The sequence below is a fragment of the Benincasa hispida genome, chromosome 2 (assembly GCF_027475165.1).
Source record: "Benincasa hispida cultivar pf3 chromosome 2, pf3_genome.v1.1, whole genome shotgun sequence".
Lineage (NCBI taxonomy): Eukaryota > Viridiplantae > Streptophyta > Magnoliopsida > Cucurbitales > Cucurbitaceae > Benincasa > Benincasa hispida.
In genome coordinates, this window is record NC_143479.1 from 41,839,269 (window position 1) to 41,859,330 (window position 20,062).

Consider the following 20,062-nt stretch of genomic DNA (forward strand, 5'->3'; position numbering starts at 1 on the left):
ACCCTACCAATAGGAATCCGAGGTTGGGGAGAACTCACCGGGTGGCAAAAAGAAGGTGAATGATCCAGTGGGTCAAGAAACGATGTCCGAGGGAGAGTCTAGTACTCTCCAAGCAAGGGCACATTCGTAGCTAAAAGATGCAATGTTTGATAGGATAGTGCAGAGGTTAGCAGCCAGTGTGGGCTCTGCACGAGCCGACCTAGAAAAGAAATATGGTATTGAGAGGTTTAAAGCCCTAGAGGTTGTGACATTTGAAGGTACAACAGGTCCAACTGAAGCTGAGTTGTGGCTGGATGTAGTTGAAAAATGTTTTAATGTTATGAGTTGTCCAGAAGACAGGAAAGTAGGATTGGCCACCTTTCTACTACAAAAAGGAGCAGAGTAATGGTGGAAGGTGATATCCGCTAGATGAGCCAGTACACATGTGATGTTATGGCCTGAGTTTAGGAAGGCCTTTGAAGATAAGTATAACCCCAGCTCATTTCGGGATGCAAAAAGGGATGAGTTCCTCAGATTAACACAGGGAACGATGTCAGTGGCAAAATATGAGTAGAAATTTACAGAGTTATCACAGTATGCCCTGCCGATTATTGGTGAGGAAAGAGATAAATGTAGGAAATTTGAACAAGGTTTGAGGAAGGAAATCATAACTCCAGTGACGTCTACGGCTAATTGGCTAGATTTTAACCAGTTAGTAGAAACAACAATACGAGTCGAGCGGAGTTTGGTAGATGTTGAGCAATTGCCAAGAGGTAGTGAGGTCGTAGTAGGGCCTAGAGACAGGGGATTCTGATCTCCAATGGCAACCCAGACTAGTGGAAGCCATTTCAGGGGAACCAGTTGGCAGGGATCCAAGAAAAGGAAAATGAGACCCTCGGCCGGTGCAGTTAGCCGATCAGAGATGCCACGAGCTGGTGAGTCGGTAGCCAACACAAACAGGAGACTGACATGCCCTAGTTGTGGCAAGAGGCATTTTGGGCATGCTATAGTGGCAGAGGTGCATGTTTCCAATGTAGACAAACAGGGCATTTCAAGAGGGACTGTCCCCAGATGAATAGGGACGTTCCAATAGCACAACAGCCAACCTTCCAGACAGTTAACCAACCAAAGAGTGCTGGAAATCGGGGTGAAAGGTCAAGTGGTGCCAAGCAAAATAATGTCATAGGTGGACCCAGCAGCAGGGGCGAGTGTATGACACACCAGGAGGCAGCAGAGTCTCCAGATGTTGTGATCGATAATGTTATGTTATGTGGGCGGTTTGCTTATGTTTTATTTGATCCTGGTGCCACACATTCATTTATATCTAGCATGTATGCACCTAGTATAGATAGGTTGGTTGAACTTATGCCTAAAGAGTTATTTATCTCTACCCCTTTGGGAGATGTGATAGTAGTAGATAGATGCTATAATCATTGTGAGATACTGATCAATGGTCAGAACTTCTATGCTAATTAACTTCCTTTAGAACTATTGGATTTTGATGCTATCCTGAGGATGGATTTTCTAAGTAAATATCATGCTTCAGTAGACTATTACAAGAAGAAGGTAGTGCTCAAAAAATCAAATGGCCAAGATGCAATGCTAACAGGAAGCAAACGATTAGTCGTGGGGAATTTGATATCGACGGTGAAAGCTCGGAAGCTATTGAGCAAGGGATGTAAAGCCTATCTGGCTCATGTGATGGTTGCTCAAGGGAAAGAGCTGAACCCAAAAGATGTTCCAGTGGTAAATGAATTTCGGGAGTCTACTATTGACTTAGTTTAGGAACAACTCCCATATCGCAGGCACCGTATAGAATGGCGTCGACTGAGTTGAAAGAATTAAAGGTTCAGCTGCAAGAGTTAATTGACAAGGGATACATTCGACCTAGTGTATCGCCTTGGGGAGCTCCGATATTGTTTGTGAGGAAGAAAGACAGTACACTTAGATTGTGTATCGACTATAGGCAGCTGAATAAGGTAATGATTAAGAATAAATATCTGTTACCACGCATTGATGATTTGTTTGATCAGCTAAGAAGAGCCACGGTGTTTTTGAAGATAGATCTGAGATTGGGTTATCATCAACTGAAAGTGAGAGAAGCCGATATTCCTAAAACCGCATTTAGAACGAGATATGGACATTATGAATTCCTGGTAATGCCTTTCGGATTGACAAATGCCCCTGCGATATTCATGGATCTCATGAATAGGGTATTTCATCTCTACTTGGACCAATTCGTGATAGTATTCATTGATGATATACTGGTGTATTCTGGTAGTAGGGAGGATCATATTACCCACCTAAGGATAGTATTGCAGACGTTGCGAGATAGGCAGTTGTATGCTAAATTCAATAAATGCGATTTTTGGTTAGATTGGGTAGTATTTCTTGGGCATGTAATTTCAGCAGAGGGAATTAGTGTAGATACCCAGAAGACAGAAGCAATAGTTAATTGGGAACGACCCACAACTGTTTCAGAAATATGTAGTTTCCTAGGGTTGGCAGGTTATTATCGGAGGTTTGTGGAGGGTTTCTCTAAGATAGCCCTTCTGTTAACGAACCTGACCAAGAAAGGCATGAGGTCTGAATGGTCGTTGGAGTGTAAACATAGTTTCCAGGAGCTGAAACAGAAACTAGTATCAGCACCAGTGCTTACCTTGCCTATTCCAGGTAAGGAATTTGAGATTTATTGCGACGCATCCCAACAAGGATTGGGATGTGTATTGATGCAGGATGGGAAGGTGATCGCATATGCCTCTCGTCAACTTAAGAATCACGAGGGCATTTATCCCACGCATGATCTGGAGTTGGCAGCAGTTGTTTTGGCTCTGTGAAGTTGTGGAGACATTACCTATTTAGAGAGTGCTGCAGGATATTTACAGATCACAAAAGCTTAAAATATATCTTTGATCAAAAGGAGTTGAATCTAAGACACGAAGATGGATTGAATTGATTAAATATTACGACTATTCCATCGAATACCACCCTGGTAAGGCTAATGTTGTGGCAGATGCACTGAGTAGGAAATCCATGGGACCCAAGGCCATTATTGGTTCAATAAAAGGAATGCTTTTGTAGAAGTTCAGGAATTCCAAAACTACCTTATCAGTGGAACCGTCAGGAGGAATGATAGCTACTTTTCAGATAAGGCTGACCTTAGTAGAAAACCTTAAGCGGGATCAATTGGAAGACCCTGATTTTCAGAAGATTGCTGATGATGTGAGTAAGGGCATTAGGGTTGACTTTCAATTGGGAGCAGACAGTGTACTAGAAAAGGAGGGGAGAATGTGTGTGCCTAACAAGCTACAGCTTAAACAAGCCATTCTAGAGGAAGTACATAGTTTCACTTATGCATGCATCCAGGTAGCACCAAGATGTATAGAACTTTGAAGAAATATTATTGGTGGCCTGGTATGAAGAGAGACATAGCAGAATAAGTGGACCGATGTATAGTCTGTCAACAAGTAAAACTTGAGAGACAAAGACCAGCAGGATTACTCAATCCACTTCCAGTGCCTGAGTGAAAGTGGGAGCATGTGACAATGGACTTTCTATTTGGTTTGCCTAAGACACCCTCAGGATTTGATGGCATTTGGGTAATAGCTGATAGACTAACTAAGACGGCCAAGTTCACACCAGGAAAAGCTACTTTTACACTAGACCATCTAGCTAAGATTTATGTGGATAGGATAATGAGTCAATATGGAACCCCAGTGTCGATAGTGTCGGATCGGGACTCGAGGTTCACTTAAAAAATTTGCTAGTCTACAGAAGGCTATGGGCACAAAATTGCATTTTAGTACGGCTTTTCATCCACAAACAGATGGACAGTCAGAAAGAACTATACAGACTCTAGAAGATATGTTAAGAGCTTGTGTACTACAATTCAAAGGAAGTTGGGATCCACACTTATCATTGAATGAATTTTCCTACAACAATATCTACCATTCTAGTATCGAAATGGCTCCCTATAAAGCATTGTACGACCGACCTTGCAGGACTCTAGTATGCTAGAATGAAGTCAGAGAACGACAATTACTGGGTCCAGAATTAGTTCAACAAACATCAGAGAATGTGAAACTTATTAGGGATAATCTTAAGGCGGCTCGCGATAGACAGAAAAGCTACGCCGATAAACGAAGAAGAGAACTAGAATTTGAAGTCGGAGAATGGGTATTTCTTCGGCTATCCCCATGGAAAGGAATTCTCCGGTTTGGGAGAAAAAGGGATGTTAAGTCTACGATACATCGGACCATATGAAATTGTGGAACGAGTTGGTCCAGCAGCTTAAAGGTTGCAGATGCCGATGGAGCTAACTCGTATACATGACGTATTTCATATGTCGGTGTTAAGGAAATACGTGCCTGATCCTATGCACATACTAGCAATACAACCGGTACAGCTCAAAGAAGATTTATCTTATGAGGAAGAGGCCATCGAGACTTTGGATAGGAAAGATTAAGTACTCAGAAATAAGACGATTCCTTTGGTGAAGGTATTATGGCGTAATCATGTGATCGAGGAAGAAACTTGGGAACCTGAAGAGAAAATTAGGAAAAGATACCCTCAACTTTTCAGTTGACATATCAGGTAAATTTAGAGGACGAAATTTCTTTTAAGGGGGTGATGATTGTAAACCCCGAACTTAGGTTCCCTAGATAAGCATGTTTAGCCAAAGGGATGTTATATTACATATTTATTAAGTAGAAATTCATGTTCTTTATAGGGATTATGAAGGAAGGGAAGGAAAATATATTAAATGAAGAAACTCAATCATTAGTCTGGCTGGAGGCACTAAGTGTGGGCTGACATGGCAATCTACTCTTTGAACTCAAGAAACGGTAGAAAGATTAAAAGGGAAGTGAAACTTCAAAAGCATGGTTTCGGCAATTGACAAGAGCAAATTTAGCGAATTCGATGCCATTTGAAAGCTGGGAGAATCTAGTTTTCAAGGTTGTCTTATTGAAGAAAGATTGCAAGAGGAGAAGAACAAAAGTTGAGAAATTGCAGAAGAGGCAGAACCACGGATTAATCAGGGCCCTAGGTGAAGTTTGGAAGTTCCAAGAAAATTATAGAAAATTATGGGCTGAAATTTTAAGGTAAGGAAGTTAATCAAATCTAAAAAAGTTTTTAGAAGGAAGTTTCTTGAAAAGAGCTCTGGATTTTGAGTTATGAATTTTTGAAGTTATAACAGGGAGTTGGTGCATAAGAAGACAGCTGCTTGTGAAGAACAAGCAAGCAGTTCATCGTTGAGAATTATAGTGAGATTTGGGCATGAGGATCTCACTTATAAAGGAAATCTCACTGATTTTGTAAGAAGGATCTCGCTCTAGAGGGAAATCTCGCTAGGAATTGAGGTGAGTATCGCTAAGATGAAAATTTGACAGGAAAAGCTTGATCTCGCTCTAGAGGAACTCGTTGGTATCGCTCTAGAGGATCTCGCTGGTATCGCTTTGGAGGATCTCGCTGGCATCGCTCTAGAGGATCTCTCTAGCATCGCTCAGGGGGATCTCGCTAGCATCTCTCAGGGGGATCTCGCTGACCTCCCTCAGGGGGATCTTGTCAGTAAAGCTGTCTGTATTGATGGAAGTTCCTTTACTAAATGAATTATTTGAGGTATTTTACTAGAAATTCTAAGTAGTTTAATCGGGAATTATATCTTTTCAGGCCAAGAAGAGCTAGAGGAAGCATATAAACCAATAAGAGCCTGACGAACGGTGAGTGACTAAGTAAACTTAAGGTTTTCAATACTCATGTATATATGATCAAGTAAAGCACAGTGACATTAATGATGAATTTATACTTCCTCAAGCAACAAATGGTTGAAGAATAACTTAATGCATGTTTCCCAGCTTGTATGTGTGTAACACAGGCCAAGGTATGTCGTGTAACCATTACAAAAGCTATGTTTCTGATTTTGATATATGCTTCTTAGAGGAAGGCTATGAGAGAATGAGTTCTTGTGTAAATGAGTGGGAATGGAACAACTCTTGTGTAAATACTAGGCAATGGAACTTAATTTGATGTTACAAAATACACATTTGATACCGAAGGACGTTGAGAAGGTATCTAACCAATTTTGTACCGAAGGACATTTGAGAAGGTACCTGGCCAATTTTATACCGAAGGTCATTTGAGAATGTATCTAGCCAATTTGATACTGAAGGACATATGAGAAGGTATCATAGTAGCTCGATACTGAAGGACAAATTTGAGAAGGTATCTGAGCGGAAGTACTTAAAATATGATGGTACTTAGTGTGGCCATGTGCACGTAGGCGGTTATGAATGAGAGACTGAAGTATGGGTCTCTTGGTCAGTAATAAAATTTTGGGAGCTAGAGTGTTTAGGCTCGTTCTCAACTAGGGAATAAAAATGTTTAATGATGTCTGAGAATGGTTTAAAGCTACATTTAGAGACAATTGCTTGAGTTTACTCATTGGTATATTTACATGTTTATAGTGATGCTACCCTTGTTACTTTACAATTCAATAGTCACTCACTGAGCTTTTAGCTCACAGAATTACTGTGTTTTCCCTTTTCAGGTAGCGGTTAGTTTCCTCAAGGTTGATCCTGCTGCTGCTTGCCACTAAAAGACTCACCTTATTAAAAGACTTAGGTTGATGATCTGTTTATGTACACATGTTTTGTGAGGGACTAGGGCTTCTATAGGAATGTTTGGGCCACCTGTGAATATTTTTCTATAAAAGTAATGTCTTTGCTATATACATGTATTTATGTAATCTTTGTAGAACCTTAAGGAAGGTTAGCTGTTTGCGTATATTACTAATGAGTGAATAGGTTGGTATTTAGATTAGAAGGCTTAAGTGGTGAGTGCATGCAGTAGGGCTAGTAACTACCACGGTCATATCCTCTTCCAGAATAAAAGGGTAATCTGGGAGAGGGTGTGACACTCTTTACCTCCTCATATGTTTTTTCCAGCAGACACTAGCGGCTGCCGCATTGGTAGCGGTCTGCGAAGAGAGATTCAATCCTTGGTAGAAAATCTCCATTTGCAGGCAGTTTGGTAAGCCATTATGTGGACAGTCTCTTACCAGCCGCTTGAACCTCGTCCAAGCATCGTTGAGCGATTCGTCATCTTCTTACTCAAAATTTGTTATTAATTTCCGTCTCCTAGCATTCTTAGTTTGTGGGGAATACTTCTTCATAAACTTTTCCACCATCTGTTCCCACAAAGTTATCTCCCCCGGTTCGAGAGAATATGCCCATTTTCTTGCTTGATCGCATAAGTAAAATGGGAACAGAGTGAGTCGAACTTCCTCAGTTGAGATATTTGGGAACATGAAAGTGTTGCAGATTTCTATGAAGCTCCGGAGGTGGGCATACGGGTCTTCACCATGCCTTCCTCCAATCTGCCCAGCAGCCTGGATCATCTGCAACATTACCGGCTTCATTTCAAACCTCGATCCATTAAACACCGGTCTCATGATTCCTAGAGAGAAATCATAGAGGTTAGGTGATGCATAGTCCCGGATGGGTATATTGTGATCATTCGCCAGAAGGATGGGGTTGGCCATTATATTATTCGCATTAGCGGCCCTTGCTTCTAGTTGCTCCGCCATTCTTGGAGTTCTGTCTTGTTATTGGTGGTTGTCTCTCAGTCTTCATCTGAACGTCCTCTCAATATCCGGGTCGTTATTCGCCAGAGATTGAAAGTCTACAAAGAAATCAGAAAAATTACCGTTAGCACTCTATTTTGCCGAAGTCCCTGGTAATGACGCCAAAAACTTGATGCTTAAAATTTATGAAATGGAAATATGGATGATATGCGTTTATGGGTTTGCGTTGTGCACTCATGTTTCCCCAGTGGAATTCAAGTGTAAATTCATCTGAGTTTCCTGGTAAGTCCAAGGTCGAACACAGGGACTTGTGAAAACAGTTTGCGTTGATAATTTTAATGAAGAACTTTGCGGTAACCGGGTAAATAAATAAAGTGTTGGGTTTGTTGTTTGAGTTGATGAAAAAGAAATAAATAAAAGCGGTGGATTTGAGAAAGACAATTGCGTTAATAGATGCAATGAGTATGCGATGAACGGGTTGAGAAGATCTTAAGCTAGCATTACTTGGGAATGCATCAAACTATGCGATCATGTTACAACCATGCACAGCAAGTCAATTCCAATTTAAATGTGATGCTCCTAAGTCTAGGATGCATGTGTTGAATACAAAAGTGTCCATAGAGTTTATCCCTAAGTCTCTACTCTTGTCCTATGCATTGATGCAAGATGCATGAAAGTAAGGTGACAGCATACAATCATATCCTATCTCTATGATGCATGTGATACGTTGATAACAAATAGTGCTCATTCCTAACTGCCTATCTCTTGTTTATGCATTCTAATCTGGTTCTTCCAAACCTAGATTTTAACCTGACCTTCCCAAGTCTAGATCCTGTCCTTAGACTACCCTCCCGAGTATCTCTAATGAACGAATGAAGCATACATAAACAAGATAATCACAAAGAATGAAGATTCTCTGATTGTGCTAGTTAAATGCTTCTCAACCCATTCAACTAATTTAGCTACTCATGCGCGAATAACAGAGAGTGAACAAATAGAGAGAAGGAAATTCCAATTTTATAAATGAGTTGAGTACAAAATGACAATGGAAAGTAAAGGTAGAAAGCCTGGTAGCAATTCCTTGCTGACTGAGGCTTTTTACACTGAAATCTCTATTCTGATCTAAAGATGTTCTCGCTTCCACAAGCGTCGGCCCTCTCTCTGTCTTTGGAGCTTTCGACGCTCTCCCAAGCTTACCGAAATGATCCACCGGCACAACTTTCTCCCTCGCGTCCGTCTTAAAATGAAAGAAAACTACAGACAGAGGCGTGAACATGTGGAACAAAAGATTGTAAAAGTGGTGAATCCCTTCTCTAAAGAATGCCCTCAGTATTTATAGAGCATCCATGGTGAAAGGCGGCTTCTCTCTCCTGGTTGTATAGATGGGACAAATTTAATTCTTGACTGATGCGTCGGATAATTGCTACCGATAAAGCTGAATGTACTTTGTGACCATTATCGGCTGTCAACTTAATTTGGATTCGACTGTCATTAGCTTTCTGTCCCATCGCTCTTAATTATCCTTTCACCCAGATGCGTCCACCATGTTGTGCTAACCAAGTTGCGGCGATCCTTCTTGGGCAAATGTTTGCGAGCACGATCAACGTAAAGCCTTGCGGTGAAGCTGCGCTCGACCAATGATTTCCTATGATCACAATCTTTGCATTGCGTTAACACATATTCTGCACAAAAATACAAAGATTAACTGTTCTAATGCGTTGGACGCATGTGACCGCAATATTAAGAAACTAATGCTTAATGGACGCAAAATAACATATTTCATCAACGCAATCCAACATTGTTTAAGAACTTAGCACTTTGATAACGTGCATTTCTGCCCGTTATCAAGTACATACTAGCTTAAAGGATTCTCCTGCCACTCCTTTAAGTTATTTCAAGAGTTACATCCACTTCCGGATACCTCAAGATATTAAACCACACCACTATGCCGTTAATGCTAACAAACCCACATAGTGAAGAAAACAACAGAACAAACAAGAACCCAACCCATAAATATCCTATACAATGAACTCCCAAACAAAAAATTATTCTTTTGCATAACACCCCCATGTAACCACTGTGGACACTATTCCCTATAACAACCACGTTGTTCACAACTATAACAAACAGTGGTCCCTTTCAATCATTGACCCTAATGATGTTTGCCACAAGATGAATAATAAGATTGCACATCTACACTTGCTACTAATTCTTTGGGTTGTGTCTTACCTGACTTCTCAAATATAACTACAAGACAATTAGAGTCTCCTGACCCTTGGTTTCTCTTTCTTCTTTCATTCTTCAATCATACCTTGACTTGAAACTTCCTCTACTCATGACTCTAGGTATGAATCTCCTATTTAACTGTTCACGCTGTGTATTCGAGGAATTGCCCACACCAACATCCATTTTTGTTTTCCTTTTATCGCTTCTTCCTAACAAACTTTTCTCCACTCTTTTAGTTGCCTCTACCAGTTTTGAGAAATCTCTCCACTTCGCACTTACTATGAAAATATTCGAATTTCATCCTATAGTCCATTCTCAGACCTTTTACACTTACCAGTTTCATTTTCAAATTAAACAATTGCACACTTAAATCATTCCTTAAACTTTTCTCCATCCGGTTTTTAAACACTGTACCAACCTCAAAATTTACTTCCGTTTTTCACTATAGAGACTTTGGATAAAGCTCTTCATGGAAAGTTTCCTTAAACTTTTCCCAACTTATCTCTTCCTTTTCTTCATATCTGATTTCAAACACGCGTCATAAGTTCTCAGCTTCACCTTGAAACAAGGATGTAGCAAGTTTTACTCTTTTATGGGCAGGATAGTTCGTCATTATAAAGCATTCTCCTAACTTGGCTAACCATATTCTTGCATCCATAGAATCAATTGCTCTAGCGAAACTATTTCTATGAACGCTTTTAAGCATTCAATCTCAAAGCTTTTCTCTAGACTAACTTGTCCACCACTATTTCCTGTAGCGTCTTCCTGATTTAAATGGCCCTCCATCGATTTCCTTTAGGTCAATCTCAGTCTGGAAGTACATAGTTTTGCCACTAAACTCTTCTTTTCACCCTAGGTTTACAAGTAGCGCTTACAATTCCTTCTGATGCTTGCCTTTGTCGTTCGCCACAATGATATATGTTTCATACAATGCAATGATGTATCACACACCTTAGTGAAAAGACCAATGCAACTTAAAAATGAAACTCTAACTCATACTGACTTTCTAACCCCAAACCCTTAGGTTTCCCAAAATCATGCTCTGAAACCAAGCTATCACACCCCATTCCAGATTTCCCTTCTAACCTAGAACAAAGCGTGAAGACGTTAAACATCACTTCTCTCTATGACATCTAACGTCCCAATTCTTAACAGATCCTGTACTTAAGATCAAACCCAGACTTCCAAACCCATTTGCAAAAATAATCTATGTTCATTGAAAGAGTTTAGGAATTTGATTGAGTTTAAATCACAATACTGTTTAAAGAGATTTACAGACCAACAGTAAGGATTATTTTGAGCAAAACCTCCCATGACATGTAACTCACAAGTTCTAGCTGTTCTGGAATACTCTCAAATACATGCACAGACAATACAACAGATGTTTAACAACACTAGTGGCGTTTGATGGCTCAGTAGGCACCAGGAACTTGTTGCTACCTGGGGGTGGGGAAAAACATAAAATATGGAAAGCATGAGCTAAAGCCCAGTGAGTGGTAGTTTAATATAAACATAAGTTATAGCTTTCTAAATCATCAATAAAGTTTATCAAATTATTCAGTAAACCATTAAACAAAGTATAAAAGATTCAACAGCATCTTAAACACGTGCTAGTAAAAAAAAAGTGGCACGATCAACTCTCATAAGCACATTATAAAGCATTTAGTCGTTATCAGAAAACCACACCAACTCTGTACCCAAATACTCGTTTACAACGGTGGGTTACTCTAGACAAAGAATGCCCCCCACGGTGTAAACCAAATCACAAGGTCATACGTGCACATAGAGCTACCTCAAGGCTAAGAATAAATACACACCACATACCCAAGTTACTCTGGACTTCCCGGTATACTCTGGCCACATCTAACCACGGTGGTAGCCCCCTGATAGCTAGGTGGCATTACAGGCACAGGTTTCTCTGGACTTCCCGGTATACTCTAGCCATATCTGACCCCGGTAGCCCCCTGATCGCCTGAGCGATGCTACTGAAACACATTCAAGTAGCACGGGAAAATAACCATCTCTTGGGTACAAGAATTAGTAGTTTGAAACCACTTTCACAAACATTTAGCATTTTCAAATTCAACATCAAGAGGTTTTCATATAAAACCATACAAGTCACAATTGTGTAAACTTTGGTTCCAAACTACATTTTGATAAATCAAGATCATATAAAACCATCAAGAGTTTAGAAATCATGATTTAAACATTTTTGAAATAACAGTCAAGTAAAACAGATCATGCCATCATATTTCATAAATCATAACATACTATAATATATAATTAGTTTCTATATCAAAACATTTGAAAGTAAACCACTCACTATTAATCGGCTCTTCCTCATAATTTCGGTCTCTCCATCTCCCGTTTATCCTATATTGATAATCCTCTAGTTATCCTCCACATGACCATAATCTAATTATTTGAAAATTAACTCAAGACCTTAAACTTTTGCGAAATCCCTAATTTGATCCAAGATAACCAATTTCACTTAAACTTTTGCCAAATCCCTAATTTGATTCAAGATAGAGTTTGATTTGTAATTTGGTCCTTCAATTGCTCTAAAATTAACTCAAGACCTTAAAATTAATCTTCAATAAAAACTAATTCTGTTCCAATTTTCCTTAATTTTTCTCATTAACCCTAATTAGGGTTTACTTCAAATTAACCCCTTAATCAACTTAAAAGTTGACTTAGGATCCTAATTTCTTCTAATTTCAGGTTTAAGGTATCATAACAAACCAATTGGATCTCTAATGCTTGAGAACACCTTAATAACCTGAAATTGATTTTGCAGCTTTTAATGACGAACAATAGATGACAGACTAAAGTCAAACAGGAAAGTCAACTCTTTCTTCAACCTTCAGCCCAGAAATTTCCAGATTTGACCTCTGTTTTTTCCGTGAGCGTTTCAGACTTAAATTCATCATTTTTCAGCCATTTAAAGCTTAATTAGCCTATACAAACGTTTTACCGATCCTCTAAATTAAATTAGCTCAAAGTTTGGACGTCCTAATTTCCCTAGAACTTCCGGAATCGACCAAACTCTCCACGGTACCCCTGTTTTTCCAGCGAGAAAAAGCAGAATTTTCAAAACTCAAAATCAGAAATTCCAGCCAATAAAGATCAAATTAAAGACCATAGAACTCTAGAAGGACCTTGTAAGTAACTTACCTTTAACATTGGAGCTTCGAATTAGCCTCTAACTCCACGAATTTGCTAAAAACCCGAGCATCCTCTGTTTTTCGCGATAACTCTAAGGCCATTGTTTTTCTTCGTTTTCCTTACTTCTTTGGCAAAATTTCTTCAAATAAAGCCTCATACGAGCTTCTTCTTTACTTCCTCTTTAACTTTCTTTCATTTTTCCCAATTTCCATTCACAAGAACGGCCGTAATTCGAAAACAACTTTTTCCACTTCTTCGGTCAGCCAAACTCAAAAGAATTTGAAATTCCCTTTTTCTCATCATTTTTTAGCTTCAATTTCCAGTTTAACACATGCCCAGATGATTAATCCTTAACCTCAAAGCCATCTAATAGGAAATTTCAATAGAAAGCAACTTAATTTTTCCAAAATCTCTTTTTTCCTCTTCCTCTCGGTTCTCATAATTTTCCTTAAATTTCCTTTGATTTTCAGCTAGTTTTTCCCCATAAGTCTTAAACAAGACAAATTTACTTCTAAAAACTAGAAATTATGAAAATTTCACCACTTTTCAAAATGTTGACTTTTTAAACTTTGACTTTGACCATTTGACTGTTGACTTTTACAATGGACTTGACTTGTCCTGAGCATGCCAAATTCATCATCGAATTTACTTTACATGATTAACTAGGTTCGTTACCTCAAATGATTCCTTCAATCCTTATTTCCTCTTCCTAAATAAAACAAACGTCAGTCTAAATCTTTTTATTTTTAATTATAGATCTTAACAAGAGATCCACATCAAACTTTATCTTGAGTTCCTGAGTTCAATCTCAATTATATGCTTCCTAATATTCCAAGAAATAGTAGAAGAAGAGAGGGCTTATACACAAACAAGGCGACCACATAATATCATACTTATCTCTAGGGTGCATGCGATGCAGGTTGGCAAACAGAGCTTATCTCTAAGTCCCTATCTTTTGTTCATGCAGTCTAATCTTGCTCTCTTAAGTCTAGATTCTAACCTAGCTCTCTCGAGTCTTAGGTTCTTTCTTTAGACTCTCTCTCGAGTAGCTCTAAAGGAATATTTGGCACAGCGTAACACAAGATAATCACAAGCAATGAACTTTCTAGGTCATGTTAGCTTAGTTCCTCTCAACCCATTCGATTAGTTTAGCTACTCATGCGTACTAAGAGAGTGAACAGATGTATAATAAGAGCTTCCTTTGTATAAATATAAAGATGAAGTACAAAACGACAATGCAAGAATAGAATAAAGAGCCTGGTAGCAATCTCTTGCTTCCCCGGCTTTTACACTGTCTTTCTATTCGTGTTCAAAAGATAATCTTGCTCTCATGAGAGTCGGCCCACTCTCTGCTTCTATGCCTCAGGGTTCTCTCTTGAGTTGCCCTGAGCGATCTCCAACGTATCTACTCTTCTCTTGCTCAGCCTTAAAATAAAAAGGAAAAACTATGGACAAAGACGTGTCGAGCTCTAAAATTGGTGAATAGGTGAATCCCTTTTCTGAAGGATGCCTTCGATATTTATAGTGCTTCCAGGGTGAAAGGCGGCTTGTCTCTTATGATTGCACAGATGGGATGGCTTTCATTCCCTGACTGATGCGCCGGATATTTGTCACCGAAAAGCTAAGTGTACTTGTTATCGGTAGCGGCTGTCATCTTAATTCAGATTCGACCTTCATCAGCTTTCTGTCCCATCGTGATTAATTATTCCTCTCACCCAGATGTGCCCATAAAGTTGCGTCGACCATGTTGCAGCAATCCTTATTGAGCAAATGTTTGTGAATATAATCACCGCAAAGCCTTGTGGTAATGCTGTGCTCGACCAATGATTTCCTATGATCGCAATTTCTGCCTTGCATCAACGCATATTCTACATAAAAATACAAAAACCAACTGTTCCTATGCGATGAACGCATGCCCACAATGTAATAAGCTTAATGCTTTTTGGACGCGATCTAACACATTTTATCAATGCAAGCCAGCATTATTTAAGAACTTAGCACTATGATAACGTGCATTTCTGCCCGTTATCAGTGGTACTTCCCACACCTTCCACATAAAGGATTTCTTGCTTGACTTGATCCCATCTAACTAACAATCATTTCAACAAACAAACATAGATTGTAAAAATATATTTTATTTATCACAAACAAAACATATTTACATGAGAGTAATTTTATACAAGCATCTATAATAGAAAATAGTATGCATCTGTCTATGCATCCGGGGTTTTCCCTTTGCCTTTATCCTCCTTTCTTTACTGAGGCCAGTTTCGTTTGTAATGACCAATTTCTTGGCAGTTATAGCACACATTTGCCTGTCCCTAACAGTGCCCAAAGTGATACCTCTTATAATTTGTACACCACGACCTTTGGGTACTTGATAGATTCCTTGTTCATGTGTACTTCTTCCGGAGTAGGCTTCATTTTTGTTTTCTGCTTCCCGAAATTGGTCTTACTTATCTTTTTATTTAGAACCCCCAAGGAGAATTTCTGACTCTTTCCATGCTAGGCTAGCCTCGGATTCTATTTTTGTTGGTGCTTCTAGGCTAGCCTCTACACGTAACGCTATTTCCACTAATTTTGGAAATTATTGCCTTTCTATGCTGGCAGTTATGTGTGTTCGTATCTCAACTCGTAGCCCTTCCTCAAATCTTCCACACCTTTCAGTTTCATCTAGTATTATGTTGGTGGCATATTTGCTAATTTTAGTATACTTTTGTTCATACTCGGCTACTGATAATGAGCCTTCTACGAGTTGAAGAAATTCATTTCGCTTTGCATTGCAGAATGTTTGGGGATAGAATTGTTCATGGAAGGCTTTTCCAAATTCCTCCCAAGTAACCTCTTCCTTTCCCCTTCTTCTATTTTCAAATACCTGCCACCAATCCCAGCTATTTTCTTGAATAGAAAAGTGGCTAGTGCTACCTTTCTATCTTCAGGGCATCGCATCACCCTGAAACATTTTTCTACCATCACGAACCAAGCTTCTGCATCTGTTGGGTTCGTTGTTCCTTCAAAAGTTGAGGCTTCTAATGCCTTCAACTGTTCAATACCAAACCATTTCTTGGGTTCTACTGACACCCTTCCTAAGCTCTCGGCCAAATATCGAGCAAATTTTCCCATCATTTACTCGTCACCTCCTGCTTCTACTTGTGGATGACTTGACCCACCTTGGTCTTCTCCAGTTGCTTTTGAGGTAGCATCTTGAGTCCCTATTGGTTGCTTCTGCGGTTTTCCATGAGGCATGATTCCTATAATACACCACACATTTAGTCATAATATAGTATCACTATGCATTTCCCTAGTTTACCCTTTCCTAAAATCTTATGCTCTGATACCAACTGTCATGACCCTCTCTCTGATTTCAATTCTTACCTAAGAGAAGGCGTGACGTTAACTGATGCTACTCTTTCATGACAACTATTGACATTACCTTACTAGTTTCTCTCTTTAACATTATTTACTACAGCAGCGGAAAATATTAATGGAACAAATGGTTACACATGCTTTATTTAGGAAACTAGTTTACAAATTTAAATTACATTTACTAGTGTGGCACTACCCTGACTACAAATCTCTTTTAGTACTATTTCTAAACTTGTGGCAGACCTTGACCAACTTTGCAACCTTGACTCTTTTGGTACCTGCGAGAGAAACACAAAAAACAAACCATGAGCTTTACAAAGCTCAATGAGTGGAATCATAAATACAAGTCTTTTTCAGATCATAAGCATTATATCAAGAGGTTCCAATGCAAACCTCCATCATTCCATGATGGTTTTCACAAACATACCTACACACACGGTAGATAGTTAACATTTCACATCTAAACATATTCATTAACCTACGTGCACATAGTTCTCCCTTTCATGGGCTCAGAAGCTAGGCCCGTCAGCCCTTTGACCATCCCATTCAAGGGGATTAGTGGATGCGTTTACGATATTTCATAATTTTCATATTTCTCAGCCAATTCTTATACTATCGATACAACTTTCCTCTCTTTTTGCCGCAATATCTAAATAAAACACCACAAATAACTTGTATTTCTACAAGTTATCAGTTGTTCACATTTGAGGCATAGACCCTCTCTCCTTTCTTGTCTCTTAGATGGCTTTTATGACACCTACGACAGGGGTAGTCTTTACTTTCATCAAAGGTTGGTTCCCAGTGACTAAGGAAACTTAGAAACTCTGGGCACTGTTTCCCTTTATGGCCTGTGCACCTACAAATATAGCATTTATCTGTTCCCTTCAAACATTCTCCGAGTTGGTACTTCCCAGACATTCCACATAAAGTGTTTTTTGCTTGACTTGATCCCATCTAACTAACAATCATTTCAACGAACAAACATAGATTGTCAAAAGTTTTATTTATCACAAAAAAAACATATTTACATGAGAGTGATTTTATACAAGCATCTATGATAGAAAATAGTATTCATCTGTCTATGCTTCTGGGGTTTTCCCATTGCCTTTATCCTTCTTTCCTTACTGAGGGCAGTTTTGTTTATAATAACCAATTTCTCCGCAGTTATAGCACACATTTGCCCCTCCTTAGCAGTGCCCAAAGTGATACCTCTTATAATTTGAACACCACGGCCTTTGGGTACTTGCTAAAGATTCCTTGGACATGTGTACTTCTTCCGGAGTATGCTCCATTTGATGGAACACGAGACATACGCAGTGGAAGAAGGACCTAATTACACTTTATTTGCTTTTAATTTAAAGGAAATAAGCATGCAAAAGGAGGAAAAAACAGTAAATAAAAGTGGATAGGAAACAACCTTTGAAGCTCTCGAAACCCGCTTTTCCTTGCTGAATCTCGACCCGAACACGGACGGACCACCACTAGAGTTGACCTACTATCCTCTGGACTCAGAATCGGGTTGTGGGACCCGGTGGATGAAGAAAACGAAAGAGAGAAAGAGATAGAAAAAAATGGATTTTCCTTTTTGGTTTTTGGTTTTCCTTTTTTCAACCCAAATTTTAGAAAACAATTTTGCAAAATGTCAAAAGTTTTTTCATTCAAATGAAAGCCCAATTTATAGAAAAAACCATATAACAATTGCATGAAACAAATCCATAAAAACCCAGCACCTATAATCTACTATCTTAGTGGGCTTAATGTCTCCACTATAAGCCAACACCTAGCCCACTATTTTGTTAGTGGAATTATCCAACAAAAGTTTGGATTTTCCCACTAACTTTAGTCAAAGGGCAAAAATAGTCATTTGGTCAAAGTCAAACTTTGACAAAAAAGTCAACATTTTGACTTTTTTTTTTCTGTGTTGACTAATTTTGACCTCTCGAGCATGAATCTTCATTCATTTTCTCAAAATTCAAATCACATTTGAATATAAGGTCGGTCAAAGTTTGACTTTTCAAAGTCAAAAGTCAACTCTTTGACTTTTTACATCTTTGACCATTTCCATTATTTCCGAGCTTCCGAATATGAACGTATTCATATTCTTGATATTTAAATCCCATTTAAATATTAAAGCTCTAAACTGAAAAACCCGACCACTATATCACATATACTTGTCGGTTTCTCTCTCTTCACCTAATTCGAACAATTCGAATTATTCTATCATACTGTTCTAAGTTTATTCCATATGAGCTAGTAGGGGAACCTAATGGACCTATAGATCATGGGCTCCAATGATCCGAGATTAGCTGGCTAAAACTCTCTTAGATGGAGCTAATCAACATTCGTTAACTAACGGGTCATTCCACTATAGTCCCGTAGTTGCACTCCCCTCACTATAGATATATTTGTGTCCATTTGATATAACCATGATTAGTAAGCTAATCCTTCACAGGTTGTTCGTAATCTCGGTTGGGTCATAAAAACCGTTTTATCCCCAAGATTACATCTTATTCCTTAAGTTTCATTGATCCTCTAATGAACAATTGGTTTAAGGTCCAATCTATAAACCGAATCCCTCTCGGGCCAAGGAGAGGGTGGGGCCCCTTTTTCAAGACTTGGATTCAGTACTAAAGGGAACAACCTATATACTATCCCTATAACGGGTAGGAGTGAATTCCGTCTTGCACCCTATGTTCCCATCTATCCACCCGATCTTACCCCTGAAATGGGAGGCTTATTGGGCTAGCGATAATGAGCTGCCCTCACCTATGCAGATCTAAGGATAATTCCGAGTGAGCAGAAGTTCATAGTTAGCTCAAGATTAAGATTAAGTTACCTAGGTCATCAATTAACGAAATAGTCAGTTTTATACATAAATCAGCATTTAGAACGTAAAAAGTGACTAATTCATGGTTCAGTCTTATGCAAACTCATTGCATAGGATGCCCCCACTTACATATCTCTATATGAACGATTCAGGATCACATCGTTTGTACTAACTACAAAGTGGGCCGCATCCATAGTGTCCCCAGAACAAGGTGCCCAACCTTATTCATATACTATTGACCATTTTGGTTATATATTTGAACTTGATCCACATTTATGTCACTATATAAAGTTCAAACAATAGCCTCAAGACCTTAGTTTATTGGATTCAAGATTACAATTTCAATAACAATTTTATCAAAAAACAAAACATAATATGTTTATTAATTTATAAACTACGAGTTTTAGGACATAAAATCTAACAAACTCCCACTTGGACTAAAACTCCTAGTGGAGTATCACAATGTTGAATTTAAGTGAGAAACATATGAGTACAATAAACATATGAATACAATAAACTAGGGCATATACCGAAAAGTTCTCCCACTTGTCCTAGTTTACAAACTTCGTAGACCTAGACTTTGTAGGTGACCTTCAAACACTTTAGCCGTGAGGGCCTTTGTAAAAGGATTAGCAATGTTTTGCTCAGAAGATATCTGGGTTACTACAACGTCTCCACGATGTACAATCTCCCGGATTAGATGGTATTTGTGCTCAATATGCTTATCGCACTTGTGGCTTCTTGGTTCTCTTGAATTTGCAACTGCACCACTATTGTCACAATATAGGGTGATAGACAGATGCATATTTGGAACGACTTCCAAATTTGTCAAGAATTTCCTCAACCATACTGCTTCCTTTACTGCTTCACATGCAGCTACGTATTTAGCTTCCATTGTGGAGTCCGCAATATCGTTT